The following is a 17,507-nucleotide window of genomic DNA, read 5'->3' on the forward strand; positions in this document are numbered from 1 at the left end:
TGCCTTGTCATGCCCTTCGCTCTCCACAGAGTGCTGTAGAACCGCCTTCCTGGTCGTTGGATCTTGCTGTTGATCTCATCTGCCCAGTCCACCAGGGCCGACTGAGCATGCTGGGATACGTAATTCCCTATCTCACCGCAGGTTTCAGACCTGCCAGCTACCCGCACCCGGTTTAGTCCGCCTGTTGAAGCGGTTTATTGGGGTGTGGCCACTGCATGTTACAGCTTCTTGGAGCCACAGATGAAAGCTGAGTGCCAGGTGGGGACCAAAGGCGCACGAACTGTCCAGAAGAGACACGACACCAGAGATGCTATCCCTCTCTGGACACTCCATACACCCCACTGAAGGCAGTGACACCGAGAGTAAAGGTTGCATGACAACTTCCATTATAAGATCCTATTTACAGCTGCTTATAAACTTTCCAACCTTTCACTATTTAGGCTGAAATTTTTCATACTATATGTCTCCCTCAGGGGAAACTGAATAAAAAAAAAATCCCCACAATGGTTCAGACCTTTCACAGACAAAATTATTGAAAAATTTCTCCACATTATGAAACTCATTAAAATATTTCCACCAAAAAATCCTTGTGCCTCCCTGCTCTGGAACTTAAAGTCCAGCAGATTTTGTGTTAAACTGGGCAAACTAGATGCAGGTTTTGATTTACAGTAGAACCTCAGATTTACAAACAGATCAGGAATGGAAATTATTCATACCTTTTAAAATTTATAACCCTGAACAAAGTTTCGTGGTTATTCATTCAAAAGTCTACAATTGAACACGGATTTAATATCATTTCAAAACATTACTATGCAGAAGAAAAATTCTTTTAATTTGTTTTCGTAATTTACACTTAACACAGCACTTTACTGGTTTTTGATTTTCCCCTCAGCTGCCACCTGATTGCTTACTTCTGATTCCAAAAGAGATGTGTGGCTGACAGATCAATTCATAAATCTGGGTGTTCATAACTCGGAGATACTACTGTACCATCAAGAAAATCTAAACGAAATATTTTATTTTGAGCAGACGATGACATTCTCTCTTTCCACCAAAACAGCCACAGTTTCTTACATCCCCATTGTTTGCTTTGGACAGGGTTCCCTCAGCTAAACGTCATCTCCCATGATGCACAGGAATTGTCTCTCTTTAGTGTAGCAATGCAGCGTAGGACTCACATGATGGCAGTGCATCAAGGGAGACTATGTCTAAACTATGAACAAAAGTCAAATTTATTAAAGTCAACTTTGTAACAATGGGTTTTATAAAATTGAAGTTGAGTACCTGCACCTCCCCACAAAGTCAACTTAGTGCATCCCCACTAAATCGCCAAAGTTCAGTTGTCGCAGCAGTGCATTGTGGAACCTATCCCACAGTTCCGTCACCTCCATTGCATTCTGAAATTTTTCACTGCTGCTCCATAGGGGAAAAATGTCCCACAAGTGGTTGTGGGTATGTGATGTCATCCTCCCAGACTGCATCATCCTCATTCCCCTCCTGTTGAAAGCAAATGGCCATTTTTCAGAAGGAAAGCAGGAAAGGGAGGGAATCCCAGGGGAAAGAAAACTACAACAGAACCATGGCAACAGGTTGCTCAACTAGTTTTCCCCCGTGAAAGAACACCAAAAACTAGAAGAAGCTGGATCCATGTGAACAGGGAAAGACTTAATATTATTCACAGAGAAGGAAAGTCAGGAATCCCAATGGGAAAAGAAAAGCCAACCAGGTGGTGGGCTTCAGAAGCTGAAGCACTCTTTGCAAATGCACTCTGGGAGCTCACAGCTGACTGTGCCATGTCAACAGGTACCTCAATTTTGCCCTGGTGAAAAAACAACTTTCACAAAGCAGTGTGTCAGAGAACTGTCAATTCCACATATTAAAGTGTATGTGCTCCAGCTGACTGTCATATCAACAGGTACCTCAGTTTTCCCCCAGCGAAAAAGCAGCAAACAGGCCATTGCTGAGACTTTGGCTCCCTCAAGGCACACGCTTTGGGAAGGGAGAATGCTGGAGCAGTGTGCCTACTGAGGAGGGGATAGGCCAGCCCCAAAAACAGGTGCATCCAGGGCCAGCCCCCCAGATAAGCTCAGCTGGTAGGGGTGAGCTGAGATTCCTGTTGACATGGTGCAGTCACCTGGTTTCTTATTAGCCATCCCCCCTCAGGATATGTTGCCTCACAGGAACCAGCCCCCCCCCAGCACTTGATGAGCCCCCGGAAAATGTGAAGTGCAAAACCCTTTATTCCATGGTCTGGAAGCATGGTCCACACTGCGCAGCTGCCCCGTGGTGTGGTGGAGCAGGGGCTGGCCCGCCAGTCACATGGTGCTTGGGGGGAGGGGAGGCTAGCCACATGGTATGGTGAGAGCGAGACTCTCACTGCATGGTGCCTTGGAGGGGTGCCCCACAAAAATATGAAGTTCAGAAAATAAGTTTCTTGGCCTCTCCTGCTACACCCTGTGCAGGAAAGAAGCCCTCACCCTGTACAGAGCAGAACATGCCACCCCACTGTCGTATGTGTCGCTGGCTGGTCCCAGGAACCAAGCCACCATGTGGTATGGTGGGGTGGAAGCTAGTCTGCCAGGCAAACCGAGACCCTGTCTCTCCTGATGGCTCTATGGTGGGGCTCTCTTTCATGTCCAGATGTGATTGCCATGTTGATCACAAAGAAATAAATTCAAAACGCTGGGCTTCCTGTTTCCTACTTCTTGCACACCTGTAGGGAACGGGTGGTGAAAGCGGATAGAACATACACCTGTGGGACACCTCTGGAGGTCAATAAAATTGATTTAAAGTAACATTGTTCCTACACTGGTATTAATCCAACCTTTTAAATTTGAATTTGACTTTATACTGCATCAGATGGTCAATGCAAGAATGTCAACCTTAGCAGTCCTTAAAATTGACCTAATGGTATTCGCAGTGAACACAGTCACATTGTAAAATCAAACTACATGCCTTAAAATCTACTTTATGCTGTAGTGCAGACATCGCCAGGGATAGTCTGGCCAGAGAACCTGGCCCATAAAGGAGAATGGGATAGAAGGCACCTGGACTAAAGCTCTCAAAAGGCACCAAGGTAGTTCAGAGAGACAAATTAATGTAGCACTGACCCGGTCCAAAACATTTCACTTTGAGAGGCAGAAATGATTGTTTTGATTGACATCAAAATAAATTTTTCAGAACCTTCAAGGATTTTGATGTTTGAGATGAAAACGAATTACAAAATATCAAAATTCCCTTTGTGACAAACTCTGATCCTCAACTACAGTAAACTCTTTCAGATCTAGCATTCTATTATCTTGAACTCTCAAATAACTGGCATTGTAACCGTAAGTAAATTTTAGTTCCTTTTTCCATAAGTACAGAATAGTGAGTAAACACAAATAAATACAGCAAATACAGTATAAGTTTACAGTGTACAATACCACTGTTGTTGACAAATAAAGTACACTCACCTCTTGTTAAACGAGTACTTTACTAATGAGTACTCGCTTAAATGAAGGACACGTTTACTCACCTTAGTTCACTCTACGAGTGAACTCCCCCCGCTAATATGAGGCTAATCCCCTCCCCACAGCTCCAACCTGCCCTAGTCTGACCCTCGACCAGCCCCGTGGCCCCAACCTGCAGAAGCCTTAACCCCCATGCCAGCCTGCAGGCTGGCACCGCAGCAGCCTTAACACCCCTGGCCCCGCAGCAGCCTGACCCTGCCTCCCTGCCAGCCCCACAGAAGCCTGACACCCCCACCCCCTTCACCCCCCGCAGGCACTAGCCCCACAGTCCAGCCCCATGGCAGTCTGACCCTCGTGCTGGATTCACGGCCCCAACCTGTGGCAGCCTGACCCCTGCCTCCCCTCCCTACCAGCCCAGTAGACCTAACCCGCTGTAGCCTAACACCACCCCCTGCCCAGACCACACCCCCAACCTTCAGCTGCCTGAACTCCCCACCCATGCCACAGACCCCACCTGCCACCAGGTTTTAACCCTCCCTCCCACTCATTGCCCCAAACTGCCCCCAGCCTTTGACCTTTTCTGACCCCCAAACCCAAGGTTCACTTACCTTTCAAAAGCAGCACCACCTGCTGACACTCTTTTGCTGAGCTGTAGGAGCCAACCATAGACTTTTACATGTATTTTAATGAGAATTTAGTGTCCCTCTTACGAGTTTTCACCTAGGAGCACAAAGTTGGGAACCAACTGTGCTCATAGAGGCTGTGTCTACACGTGCACGCTACTTCGAAGTAGCGGCACTAACTTCGAAATAGCACCCGTCGCGGCTACACGCGTCGGGCGCTATTTCGAAGTTAACTTCAACGTTAGGCGGCGAGACGTCGAAGTCGCTAACCTCATCAGGGGATCGGAATAGCGCCCTACTTCGACGTTCAACGTCGAAGTAGGGACCGTGTAGACGATCCACGTCCCGCAACGTCGAAATTGTGGGGTCCTCCATGGCAGCCATCAGCTGGGGGGGTTGAGAGATGCTGTCTCTCCAGCCCGTGCGGGGCTCTATGGTCACCGTGTGCAGCAGCCTTTAGCCCAGGGCTTCTGGCTGCTGCTGCTGCAGCGGGGGATTCATGCTGCATGCACAGGGTCTGCAACTCGTTGTCGGCTCTGTGGATCTTGTGCTGTTTAGTGCAAGTGTGTCTGGGAGGGGCCCTTTAAGGGAGCGGCTGGCTCTTGAGTCTGCCCTGTGACCCTGTCTGCAGCTGTGCCTGGCACCCTTATTTCGATGTGTGCTACTGTGGCGTGTAGACGTTCCCTCGCAGCGCCTATTTCGATGTGGTGCTGTGCAACGTCGATGTTCAACATCGACGTTGCCAGCCCTGGAGGACGTGTAGACGTTATTCATCGAAATAGCCTATTTCGATGTCGCCACATCGAAATAGGCTACTTCGATGTAGGCTTCACGTGTAGACATAGCCAGAGAGAGGGATGAGTGTACTCTGCATACATTTTTGTTTGTTTCTTAATATCTTATCTGTTTTTTCTTTAGTGTTATGCATTGCTAGGTATACTTCTCTACTATCCAGAATGTTTGAATATCCGACATCCTCCTAGTCCCAGGGCTACTGGATATGAAAGAGTTTACTGTAGTTCTTATCATAATGCAAAACACAGAAGAGGACCAAATCAATGCTGGAAAATTAATTACTGAAACGTGAGATGAGACAGTTTGAATATTGCCTGGGCAAACATAATAGCAGAGTCCCTTTCCCCTTACTATTTTATGAGAAGCAACCCCATTCCAGGCACATCCAATTTTCCTCACCCAAAGAAACCCTTGCTTTGCCTTAAGTTATGATACGCAGAAGCTGTATGATGAACTTGGTGCTCCTCACTCTTACCATTTAGGTGGCATTCTTGAACAAACAAACAGATAATCTCTCTCAAATATATAGTAGCTATATGTAAGGTGCCGATCAGTTTGGAACTGAAGCACCACTACCCATAGGCCGTGTCTACACTAGCCAAAAACTTCAAAATGGCCATGCAAATGGCCATTTCGAAGTTTACTAATGAAGCACTGAAATACATATTCAGCGCCTCATTAGCATGCGGGCAGCCGTGGCACTTCGAAATTGACACAACTCACCACCGCGTGGCTCATCCAGATGGGGCTCCTTTTCGAAAGGACCCCGCCTACTTCAAAGTCCCCTCATTCCTATCTGCTCATAGGAATAAGGGGACTTCGAAGTAGCTGGGGTCCTTTCGAAAAGGAGCCCTGTTGGGAAGAGCCGTGCAGCGGCGAGCCACATCAATTTTGAAGTGCCACGGCCGCCCGCATGCTAATGAGGCACTGAATATGTATTTCAGCGCTTCATTAGTAAACTTCGAAATGGCCATTTGCATGGCCATTTCAAAGTTTTTGGCTAGTGTAGACGTAGCCATAGTGTTTCTGTGTTAGTGGGGGCAGTTTTACTTATTATAATTAATAATTTTAGCACTGTCAAGTGATTCATTGTCATGGTGAAATTAAAACACTGATTAACAATCACATTCTGTTAAACAATAATGGAATACCATTCATTTTAATATTTTTGGATGTTTTCAATATTTTCAAATACAGTATACTGATTTCAATAACAATGCATAATACAATGTATTCAGTAATCTATGTATAATATTTCATTACCAACATTTTCATTATAAAAAGATAAAAAAAATTTCAATTAACTTCAGACAAGTACTGCAGTATTATCTCTATCACCAATGCTGAACTAAAAATATAGGGGTATATTTGTTTGTTTTTTGTTTTTAATACGTAACTCTCTTCAGATCAGTGAGCCCTTCTTTGCATGGGAGGATGGTTTTTTACCTCAGGGACTCAGCGCACAGCAAGGGAGAAGAGGCTGGTGCAGGGAGACTGAGCTCACCAGGTCCCTGCTCGCTGTGGCAGTGTTTCTCAAACTTTGTTTTGATGGCCCCATTTGGGCTTTTTAAAAAGTTGTTGACGTTCCCCACTCCACTAGAAAAAAAAAAAAAAAAAAGTGACCTAACCTCAGTGGGAGGCTTGCACTGGGCATAGGATTTGGGGCTCAGGGCTTCAGCCCCCCTCAGTCTATGGGTGCAAGAGCTGTGGCTTTTGCCCACCACGGCTCCCACGGCCCTCCTCGAACAGAGGTATGTTATTAACATACTGATTATGTTTTCAGTTAATCTCAGGTATTAACTACAATTTACCACCCTAATAATTTATCTAGTAGTGGCCAGAAGCTCCAATAGAGCTCAAAGTGCCATTATGCTAGGTCAACAGTCTGCAACCTGCAGCTCCGGAGCCGCATGCCTCTCTTTAAGGGCTTCTTCGTGGCTCCCAGCACTAATTGCAAAGTGGGAAAAAAAAATAAACCTGCTGATTATTTTCAATGAACAGTGAAAGTCTAAAAGCCCAACAATGAATAACTCATATCTAAATAGCAAACAGTATGTGATCTCGAAACATTGGATAACTCTACCTAGTGTCCTCCAGGGAAAGAGAGTGTGTTCAAGAGTGAAAGTCAGGAAAACAGTGGTACAAACACACATGCACAAGCATAAAGTGTGAGGAAATAGAACATGTAAAAAGTTTGGGAACATCCTGCAGTAAATATGTATCGCATTAGAAATCATTGTGTGTGCACCGTTTTTTAAAAATAGAGGATACAAAGGTACGGTTCAACATTATTCATTAAGGACCATCTCATATTCACATGCATTACAGCTCTTGAATTACTGAATTTTTTTACTGAATTGGAAAAAATGGCTCTTCTTGCTGTTTTGATTGCTGACCCCTGTGCTAGGTGCTGTACAAACACTAAAAAACAAAGGGTTCCTCATTTACAGCCTCTAAGAGAGTCCAGTAGTACTAGAAAGTAGAATCCGATGGATCAATTACTTCAGGAAAAACAGGCCTGATTCAAACAACATTACCACATTGAAAAGCCAGCTCATCCTTCAACTTGCAGAGACTGTTCTGTACCACCATATTGTGTTATTAACATAGACTAACATGCACTAGTAGCTGCGTTTAAGAAGCTGAAACTTCTCAGGTTGAAATGGAAGCCAAATCTAGGAGCTGAAATTGGTGTTTCATTCACTACACTTTCTCAGCCCACTAGGAGTCAGAACTTCTGATCTTATGACTAATTACTGACTTGTATGCCAGTTCTGTACATAAAATAAATGTTATTAATTCATTGCTCATGTGGACAGCTCGACTGAATACTTAAAAACCCCATGATTTGGCCAAGAAAGCATGCTGGTCAAACACACTGATGGCCCATTAGCCCTCCTGCTCTTGAGATGGCAAGTCCTGTTTGGGTCAGCATTTTCAAACTTTTACAGCTTAAGGATGAAAAAAGTACATTTGAAAAAGTTGCTGATTGTTTCTCAACAAAAATTTCAATGCCAATATACAGGATCTGGCCCCATCAGTAAGAAACACTCATCTAATAAACATCTGTTTTTCAACTTTAATTTATTAATTAAATACCCATGACCAAGCCCACCTCTTGCTGTATGAGCCAAGAAGCTTATCATCTCTTATGGACTATGAGAGCAGCTTTCAAGTATCTAAAAGAATGTTACAAGAAAGAGGGAGAATATTTTTTCTCCTTAGGCTCCGATGATAAGACAAGAAGCAATGGGCTTAAATTGCAGCAAGGGAGGTTTAGGCTGGACATTACGAAAAAATTTCTATCAGGGTGCTTAAGCACTGGAATAAATTGCCTACGGTGGTTGTAGAATCTCCATCACTGGAGATATTTAAGATCAGGTTGGACAGCTATCTAACAGGGATGATATAAATGGCACATGGTCCTGACACAAGGGCAGAGAACTGGACTTGATGACATCTTGAGGTCCCTTCCAGTTCTAGTACACCATGACTCTATGATCCCTAGAGTGGCATGGCTGAAATCTGTGAGGCACCACACCACTACTGACACAGCTGTACCACAAGAGATACTCCCAAGAGTCTTTTTGGGTTGGTTCCAGGGTGGTTAGTCTGTTTTATAGGGGGAATAATCTCTCTGTAAAGTTAAACATGCATACAGACTAAAAAGATGAAAGGAAGATTAAGGTAACAGTAAGAAGGTGAAGTGGCTAAATCTAGTTTAGAAGATCAGCATGGCAAAAGCATCTGCATACTAGACTACCAACTACAGCCATTTCTAGGAGATAACATTTGGAATGCCTAACATACTGTGTACCATAAGCATTGTCTTACCCTGCACAAAAAGACAGGGTTCTTGTAAATGAAACTGGACTCTCTGCATCAGGAAAAAAAAAAAAAAGAGTGTCTTTAGGGTTACATAACAGAAGGGCCTCAGGTGGCAGACTTCACAGGCAGTGCAAGGAGGAAACAACTTTTGATTCTGCCACAGATTTACAGGAGTCAAGCTGGAGACCCATGGTGCTTTTACTGGACCTGGGAAGTCCTCAATAGAAGTTTAACTAAATGTGATGAAGTCAACTACTGGAAACCCTGGAGAGCAACCAATGAGACCTAAAGTGTGTTCCTGGGATTGGTGGTGAGCTCCTCATTTAAAACTACCAGTTCTAGCTAGATCAGAGAGCCAATCACAAGGTCTACAGTCATGAGCTAGGAGTGCTGCAGAAAAAGCCTTCCCAGACAAGTGTGCAGCCAGCCACCACCACTCCCTCCAAAACTTCAGCAGAACACTGAAGACTGTGAAACAGGGACAGTGGATCAAAAAGCATTCCTTCCCCTGCCACAAGTGAAGTCATCCAGACAGTCAAACTGCTCAGATAAACTACACTGGATTAAAAGCAATATTCACTTAAAAGCCAGAAAATAAAAACATTCAAACATTTTGCACTGCAATTTAAAGCTTTAAGAACATGAATGTAACAGTGGACTTTGTTGTTGTACTGTGATCAGGCTATCAGAACTCAATTGCTGATTTCCATTTTGTTTGGAAGAATGTCATATTACTGTTGAAATTCAAAGGAGAAACAGGACAGTCTTCTGTGGAAAATAGATGGGCATATTTCAAACTATGTCCAGTTTAGCTGAAAAGGTGTAAATAACCATGTGAAAAAATACCATAAGAGATGATGCTGAGATTACTTTTTTTTCCCCCCCCATAAATTACAAGCCTTCTTAAAGGAGGACAAAACTGTTTTCTCTCACATACTAAATGTGTGGCTGCCCAGTCAGAGATGCAGGAAAAAACAATTCAATCTGCCTGGTGTAAATTATACCCCACCAGACAATTAAGTATCCATATTTCCACCTTGTTTCAAGATAATCTGAGATTTGTTTTGAGATGCTGGAATATGCTATGATTAGTTGGTTTCCCTTTCTATGAGGTGGTATTGGGCGAGTTTATGCTTTGTTTTTCTGGGAAATTTGTCTTATCCTCCTAGAACTACTGATAAAAATGTACCCTCCCCACCCTGAAGTTATTTTTTTTACTTTACAAAATGAAGACTTGCTGATACTCAGCATGAGTAACAGTACAGCAATCTGGTCCGTGATCACCTACAGTTTTTAAAATACCATGCTCTTTAATTACTCACGGGAGTTTAAGGCCAGTAGGGACCACTTTGATCTTCTAGTTTGGCTTCTTGCACTCCACCAGTCATAGAATTTCACACAGTAATTCCTGCACCGCTTCTATAGCTTCTGTTTGAGAAAAATCATCAGAAAGACTGTCCCTTATGCCTGAAAATTTATTAGGCATTTCTAATTAAAAATAGGAATTCTAGATCAAGACTTCTGGTCTCTCTCCCCTCTCCCAAGAAAAGAGAGAATGAAAGCAAAAACTATACAAATCAAAGCCTTAGATATAGTGACCAGGGAACCACCAGTTGGAAAATCTTACCTTCCAGACTCCTTCCCCACGTATTTCATTTTCCAGCTAATCACTGGAGCTCCCCATCTGGAAAAAGACAAACTGCTGCACCACATTTTGCAATGCTAATAATTTGGTGTACACACTATATAAATAATGATGTGCGCCGGTTTATTTATATCAGGCCTCACTGTAAGTCACATTCTTCAACTGCAGTAAACATAAAATGAATTAAACTACACAAATCTGGAATATATTAAAGCAAAAAAACCTCACCCTGATACAATGAGAAATCTGCAGTTGGAAAATACTAAAATCAAGGTTCAAGCACCCACATTAACATAGCCACACTGTATGTCATTTCTGTTTTCTGGCTTACATTTCTGATCAATCATAACATATCATACCAGGGAGAAACAATTAATTATGGGCTATCTCTCTGTCTCCTATGGAAAAACTCACACAACATTCTCCCCCAGACCATTCTAGTAAGAACTGGTTGTGCCCCCATACCGTCTGCAAACGACGGTTCTGATCCAAGAACCCTCGGTGAAGTGGATGGAAGTCTTCGCATTGACTTAAACAAGAATTGGACCTAGGTCCAAAAAAAGCAGCAAAGAGGATTATTAAACCTGCCTATGAGGCAGACCCATGGTCAACAGGGCTGACAGTCACTGCGGGCTGTGGGGCAAGTTCTTGGGGTGTGGGGTGCGAGGCGGGGCTGGTTCTGTGGGACCTCGGGTAGGAGGGGAGGGGCCAAGGACAATCAGCCCTTAGCACTGTCCAGACTACAGTGAACCTCAAGCCCCCTCCCCCCACACACCCTTAGAGATAGGTGGGGTAACACTCTGGCACCAATTCGAAGGGGCCCAGGGCTCCAGCTGCCACCACCACCACAGTAGCAATGGTAGGGAGCTCTGGCCGCCTTTGAATCTCTGGACCCTGGTGCCCCCGCCCCATCAGTGGGTTCACCCATGGCTGTGCACATAGAAGACTTGTGTTCTGGGTTTCCTGATGTCCACTCGGCCCAGTCTCAGTTCACTGGAGTCGCATTGCCTGTGCACAGCTGCCCTTAGAAGGCTGTTTAAAGGCAGTTGTGTGACAGAGGAAGACCTTCTCTGAACACTTAATGCAGTCATTGCAAAGAGCTCTGCCACGTACCCAGCACAGGATGGCTTTTATTGTTACCGATGGGTCTTTCTTGTTGTTTGAGCGTGACTGAATTTATGCAACATCTCTCACCAACATTTCACAGCATGCAAAGAGGTAAGGAACTCAAGTCAAAATATAAGCCAAGTGAAAAACCAAATAATTTGATTTAAAAGGGGGAAAGAAAAAAAAACAAAAAGAGAGACTTACTGGGCGAATCTGGCTCACATTTACACAACAACTTCTACCCTGCTTTTTTTCCCTACATGCAAAGGGATGCCTACTGAAGGCAACTGGACACAATTACTCTTATATATGCATCTCCAAACAAGTATTCTTCTATCCACTGTATTCCTTTTGGTTAAAATATTAGATTTTCAAACTCTCTACAGTTTATATGTAGAAAAAAATTTAGGAAGGTTACTGAGAGCAGGGCAGCAGAACTGTAGACTGCAACTCAAACACAAACAGAAAAAGCAGTCTTTGGAATCACTGGTGACATATTGGTTAAGTATAGCAAAGTGGCATGAGAGGACAGCAAGAGTTTGTACTTCTTCTCGCAAGCAATCATCTACCTGGCAGAACCTTCTACTCATCCTCCCCTCACAAAAATCTGACGGAATCACTCACGCTGACCAGTTAGATTATGCCAGCATGGTACATCCTGGCTTTGACTCAGGGACAAGCCCAAGCTCAAGCCTCCCTTCTGTCACACACAAATCAGCCTGACTCAGGATAGCAAGTACTCAGGACTGAGGTCCTGGGACCCTGCTAAGCGGGGAGCAGGGGTGGAGCACCAAAACCTGAGTCACACTGAATAGTAACAGAGCGAAGCTGTGCTAGTCTATACACTATCAAAACAAAAAGCAGTCAAGTAGCACTTTAAAGACTAGCAAAATAGTTTATTAGGTGAGCTTTCGTGGGACAGACCCACTTCTTCAGACCATAGCCAGACCAGAATCTGTGGTGGGTCTGTCCCACGAAAGCTCACCTAATAAACTATTTTGCTAGTCTTTAAAGTGCTACTTGACTGAGTCACACTGTGATTTGGGTGCAAGCCTTGCCATTATGGAGCATGAACACAGCTCACACAGCAGACCTGAATCAGAAGGCCATGTACTGCAGTATGTTTTCAACCATGTGAAACCTGGGTCCAGCAACTGTTAACCCAGGTTTAAAGTCCAGCATGGGAACGCAAGCCTAGGCTTGGCAACACCGCACATTCCACAAACACATGTCCCATCAGGGTTTACATTGCCATGTAGATGCACACCCAGAATGTAAAGGTTCCTTCAAACCTCTGCAAGATATACGGTTACAAAAAACGTCCTAAGGCTCTGCAAATTTTACAGCAGGCCCTGTCCACATGGAAGGCAACCTGGTGCAACTGAGAGGCCTCTAGAGGGAGACTTGGAAGACCTGGGTTCCATTCCTAGTTCTGCTACCAACTACTCTATGACCTTGGGCAAGATTTTTCTCCTTTCCAGGCTTCAGTATCCCTTCCCCATCCTCTGTCTGTCTTCTTTATTAAGACCATAAGCTCCTTGGAGCAGGGACTGTCACCGTGTGTGTGCGCAGCATCTAGCAAAATGGGACATCTGACTTCAGAGGGAGTCTTTAAGCTCTGCAGTAACACACACAAAACAAGTAAGCACAACATGAGCAGAATTTTAAAAAAATTGTCTAATTTCCAAAAGTTAAACAATTTTCATTTGTGGAAACCACGATTTGCACCTGGGGTACTGGTAGTCAAATATGAATGCAATACATAGAATTAACATCTATAATTTTTGTTTCAGTAGCTTCTGACTCTCTTTCCTCAATGTTAGTCTGGATCTTCAGGCACAGAAACCTGTTGCATGAGGATTAAAACCTTGCCTACAATGGACATACAGCCATGTGAGCAGGGCCCTGAAAGTTCATGGCTCATTTGTGCAGCTGCGGATACAAATTTCGTACCCGCACAAGGCTCTACAAATCAAGAAACCTCTTTACAGCATACTTGCCTTCCAGTTCAGTTACAAAGGTTGTTCTAATTTGTACCTGGGACTACATCATAATAGTGCTTCATAATCAAGCCACTTATGTGTATGTTCTGTGCAAATCACAAATTGGAACAAAGTTTGTATCAGAGTTATGAGAAAGCTGGTCAGCTGCATTTTGAATTATTTAACTTTTTAAACACAACTGTAACTTCTGACAGCATAGAAAAGGTCAGCAAAAATCATTCCTGTGTGTTGGGGGGGGGTGAAATTTGGAGAAAGTAAAGTAGTCATTTATGGGATGTTATATTTCAGTGGTGCTACAGAAAACAGTTTAATTTGCTCTAGCAACTTTTTAATTTGCCATCTATAGTCACCCTCACCAGCCAACTACTTACACCATAGAGACAGAATGGCTTGCTTGACTCATCATAGTACTATGTCTCATGGCTTTACATGGACCTTTATTCATAAAAGCTAAGGATACACTGCAGTTTCTATTTCGGGATACATTTGTATGCCAAAATAGAAACCTCATGGCCAAACACTGCACTCAAAATAGCAGGGCTATTTTTAGCATGGTATTTTGTTCCGGATAGCCCTCGTCATATGAGGTTTACAGCGAAGTTCGAAATAGCCCTGTATTTTTAACCCCAGTACAGTGTAGCCTGCCCCGGGTTCTCAATATGGTAGCTTGGAATAACTTGCACACTTTGCAGTGTGCAAATTGCGTAAATTATTTCAAGCTCGGACTACAGTGTAGCTCTAGCCAAAGTATTTATCAATATGCATGTTCACACAGCACCTAGGAGCAGATGCTTTTGAACATGTAAGTGAGGAAGGTGGAAATGAAGCTGGCAGGGGACAGGTCTTTGCATCCAACCTATTATAGTTATTTTGCTTTTAACCATCTGACTGAAACCCACAGCTCCACCAGAAATGCATTAAATCCTTTGAACCTATGAAATGATGCATTATTGAAGTCACAGTAGGGGAGTCAACTCAGTTTAGAATACATAAAAGACTAACTCTAGAATAAGTGTCTTTTTCCATTACCAGGTAGTGGCTAAAAAAAGACATTTTAATTTAGTAAGAAGATGAAATCACAAAGGGAACAGAAAAAAGGTTGGGGGAGGAAAAAAAAATTTATGCTTCCTTCCAGAATGCACCAAATATACAATCTGTCCCAAGCCAACTCCCTTTTAAAATATCACAGTTATCCCCACCACCACAAATATTCCTCACACAGTATCTGTTCGCTCACTGCAATGTGTGCTCTCTCCAGAGCATGAAATGCACATTGCTAGAAATAGTTATTTATTTTAAGACCCTACTATTTGCCTCCACTGGCACTGTCATTGCCCTGTTTATTGTTTTAAGTTAGTGACAGAAATACTGACTTGTAAAACTCGGGTTAAGGAAACACACACACACAAGAAATGAATCCCATGTAGTTTCTAACTTCTTCCTCCTATAATGTGATGTTTTTCTCATTTTGAGTTTTTAATTGGCAGTAGCAATCCAAGTGGCAAATTCTGCTGAAAGAACAGCAACTATGTTAGTGGTATTTGTAGTTTATATGTGCAACACACAAATACCTCTCCACTGCTCCAACCGGTCCAGCTGCAGGTGATGGGGTGAGAAGGGAAGGCAGAAAGAAAGCAACTACCCCACTTAAATCTGTGGCAAGATGGGAGAGAATTAAACAAAGTTCTTATCTAATTCTCCCCTACCTACTAAATGCAGGGTTGTGAGTTCAATTCTTTAGGGGTTGTTTAGAATCTGGTTTTTGGAACATGGGACAGCCATACACCAAATAGTTCAGTGGGTTGAGCCTTAACCTGCTAAACACAAGGGTCTGAGGTCAATCCTTGCAGGGGTTGTTTAGAGGCCTGTGTGGTTTGTTTGTTTTTTTTTATTTTATTTTATAAAATAGGGGGAGTGAGGGCAGCTACTAGATAGTTCAGTGATTTGCCCACTAGCTTGCTAAACACAGGACTGTGAGTTCAATTCTTGGAGAGGGGAGTGGGGGCAAATAGTATTAAAAAGATACTGTCAGGGATGGCAATAAGCCCTGCTGTGAGTGCAGGGGACTAGACTCTCAAGGTCCCTTCCAGTTCTATGAGATAGGGATATCTCCATATTTTTTTAAAAGATAATAACAGAGGTGACATACAGCAAATGAAAGTGATTTGAACCCAGCTGAATTGCTAAGTGGCCAAAGTTTTGTTGTTTCCATAAATGATTACTGAAATACTAACCAGACTATTATCAAATCTCTCCAGTAAGAGTGCTCTCCTGAAGGAGACAAATAAAAAAATAAGTGCATTAATTAACAAATTACAGGGACAAGTTGTTTAGAGTTATTATCACAGAGGATTGCAGACATGGTTTTGCCTCCCCCCCCAAATATTTGTTGTTAGACTTCCATCTTAATTTTAATACTGTAGCAATTATTACCAGATGCCACCAACAGCATATGGCTCCTCTGCAGCTCTGGATGGCAAGCACACAATCTGTTTAATTTATACAGCAAGGCTTTAGATTTGCTCAAAAGAGGCACACAGTAACCTTAATTATAGCAGCCCATTTCTAAAAGAGTCTTGTCAGTCCTGTCAAACGCTTCAGTTATTACTGTTGGACCTCTATAGTCCAGATTTCAGTTGTCCAGCAATATCCGTGATCTGGCATCCCCCTGGGTGCTCCCAGGGTGGAGCACTCATGGGAAAAAGCTGGGCCCTGTACTCGGCCACTCCTCCTCTGCCCTTCCAGATAACTGCAAATTTTGTGGCACTCAAGATCAGGGAAAGAGGGGGAGGAAGGGGGATGGGGGACGAAGAAAAGTGGCCGAGGAGTCCCATGACTGGAGACAGGGGCCGGGAGTACACCCCAGTAGATCAGACCTAGGTGCACTCCTGCACGGCTGCACTCCTGGCCCCCAGCCATGAAGCCCCAGGGCCACCATGCTTCTTCCTCAAAGTGCTCCCACCCTCCTATCCCCAGCTCACTCAATGCCGACCATTCCTCTGCCACCAGAATAGAACCCCAGAGCCTCTGGAAGCACAGGGGTGAACAGTGACCTCCCCTAACCTAGCAAATTCTCTTGGTCAGGACTGGTCACGTCCCAAGGAGGATCAGGGAGGTACAACCTCTAGTTGCTTTTATTTGTGTGTTTGTTTTCTATTACAGTAGTGCTTACGAGGCAAAATCAGAGTTCATGGACCCAAGATGCCATATAAACATAACATGAAAAGAAAAGAAGAAAAAGAAAGTCATCGCTGCAAGGAACTTTCAATCTATAATATGAGACAACAGAGAACAGAAAAATAAGAGAGATAGGGAACCCAAGATAACAGTGCAATGACAGGGAAAAGTGTAATAAGCAGTGGTTGCAGCCCACAACTGTACATCTCAAAGGGAGTAGTCCCTCTCAAGTAGTCCCCATTGGTTTAAATATGAATGCTCCTTGGGGTATGCAACAACTCCACAATCTGGCCCAAAACACAGATGAGAGCCCAGATTTAGGAAGGTTTTAACTATGGACCCAGGAGGAACTAAGGTATTACACTGAGCCCCAAAAGCAGGCTTTTAGAAGGTTTTACCAAATTGCCACTAAACTAGTGAATGCCTCTCAACCTTTTTTTTAAATAAACTGCAGACAACACAATATACAACATCTCCCTGATGTTGAAGAACAATTATCAGAAGACATCATGATGCATAACACTTAAAAAAAAGAGGTAACCAACTGTTTTGTTTTTTGCATCTAATCTAGAGACCATAAACCACCGTTATAAGAACTTGCATATTATACTGTTTAGTGTTTAAAACAGTGAAACTGTTTTTTTCTGAATACTAAAGCCAGATCCTTATTTATTTATTTAATAGTAAGCAGGAAATAAATGTTCTTAAATCTATAGCATTAGATTTCTGCTTCAAACTGAGGCATTTTTCAGCAAGACTGTTGCCAAATCCAGGAGTGCCAGGTGGTAATTAAAATACAACTTGGACATTGCACATGCTGTGATTGTGCATCTTCCTCTACAAAGTTTATGAATACTGAAGCATATTAGGTACCCTA

The 17,507-nt window shown here is 43.4% G+C and overlaps 1 protein-coding gene across 3 annotated transcripts in view; it reads right to left on the minus strand.

Moving 5' to 3' along the window:
* The window catches only part of LARGE1 (LARGE xylosyl- and glucuronyltransferase 1), a 458,979-nt gene that overhangs the window by 422,247 nt on the left and 19,225 nt on the right, over window positions 1-17,507 (minus strand). The window contains exon 2 of one of the 3 annotated variants that reach the window (XM_075008163.1): window positions 10,326-10,382. The exons of 1 other annotated variant lie outside the window; for it this stretch is intronic. The gene's annotated coding sequence lies outside the window, so the exon portion shown is untranslated. Of the gene's footprint in view, window positions 1-10,020; window positions 10,095-10,325; window positions 10,383-17,507 lie in introns of those variants that run through there. One more of the 3 variants, XM_075008172.1, reaches the window with a different exon arrangement.

Source organism: Carettochelys insculpta, chromosome 1 (assembly GCF_033958435.1).
Source record: "Carettochelys insculpta isolate YL-2023 chromosome 1, ASM3395843v1, whole genome shotgun sequence".
In the NCBI taxonomy this organism is placed as follows: domain Eukaryota; kingdom Metazoa; phylum Chordata; order Testudines; family Carettochelyidae; genus Carettochelys; species Carettochelys insculpta.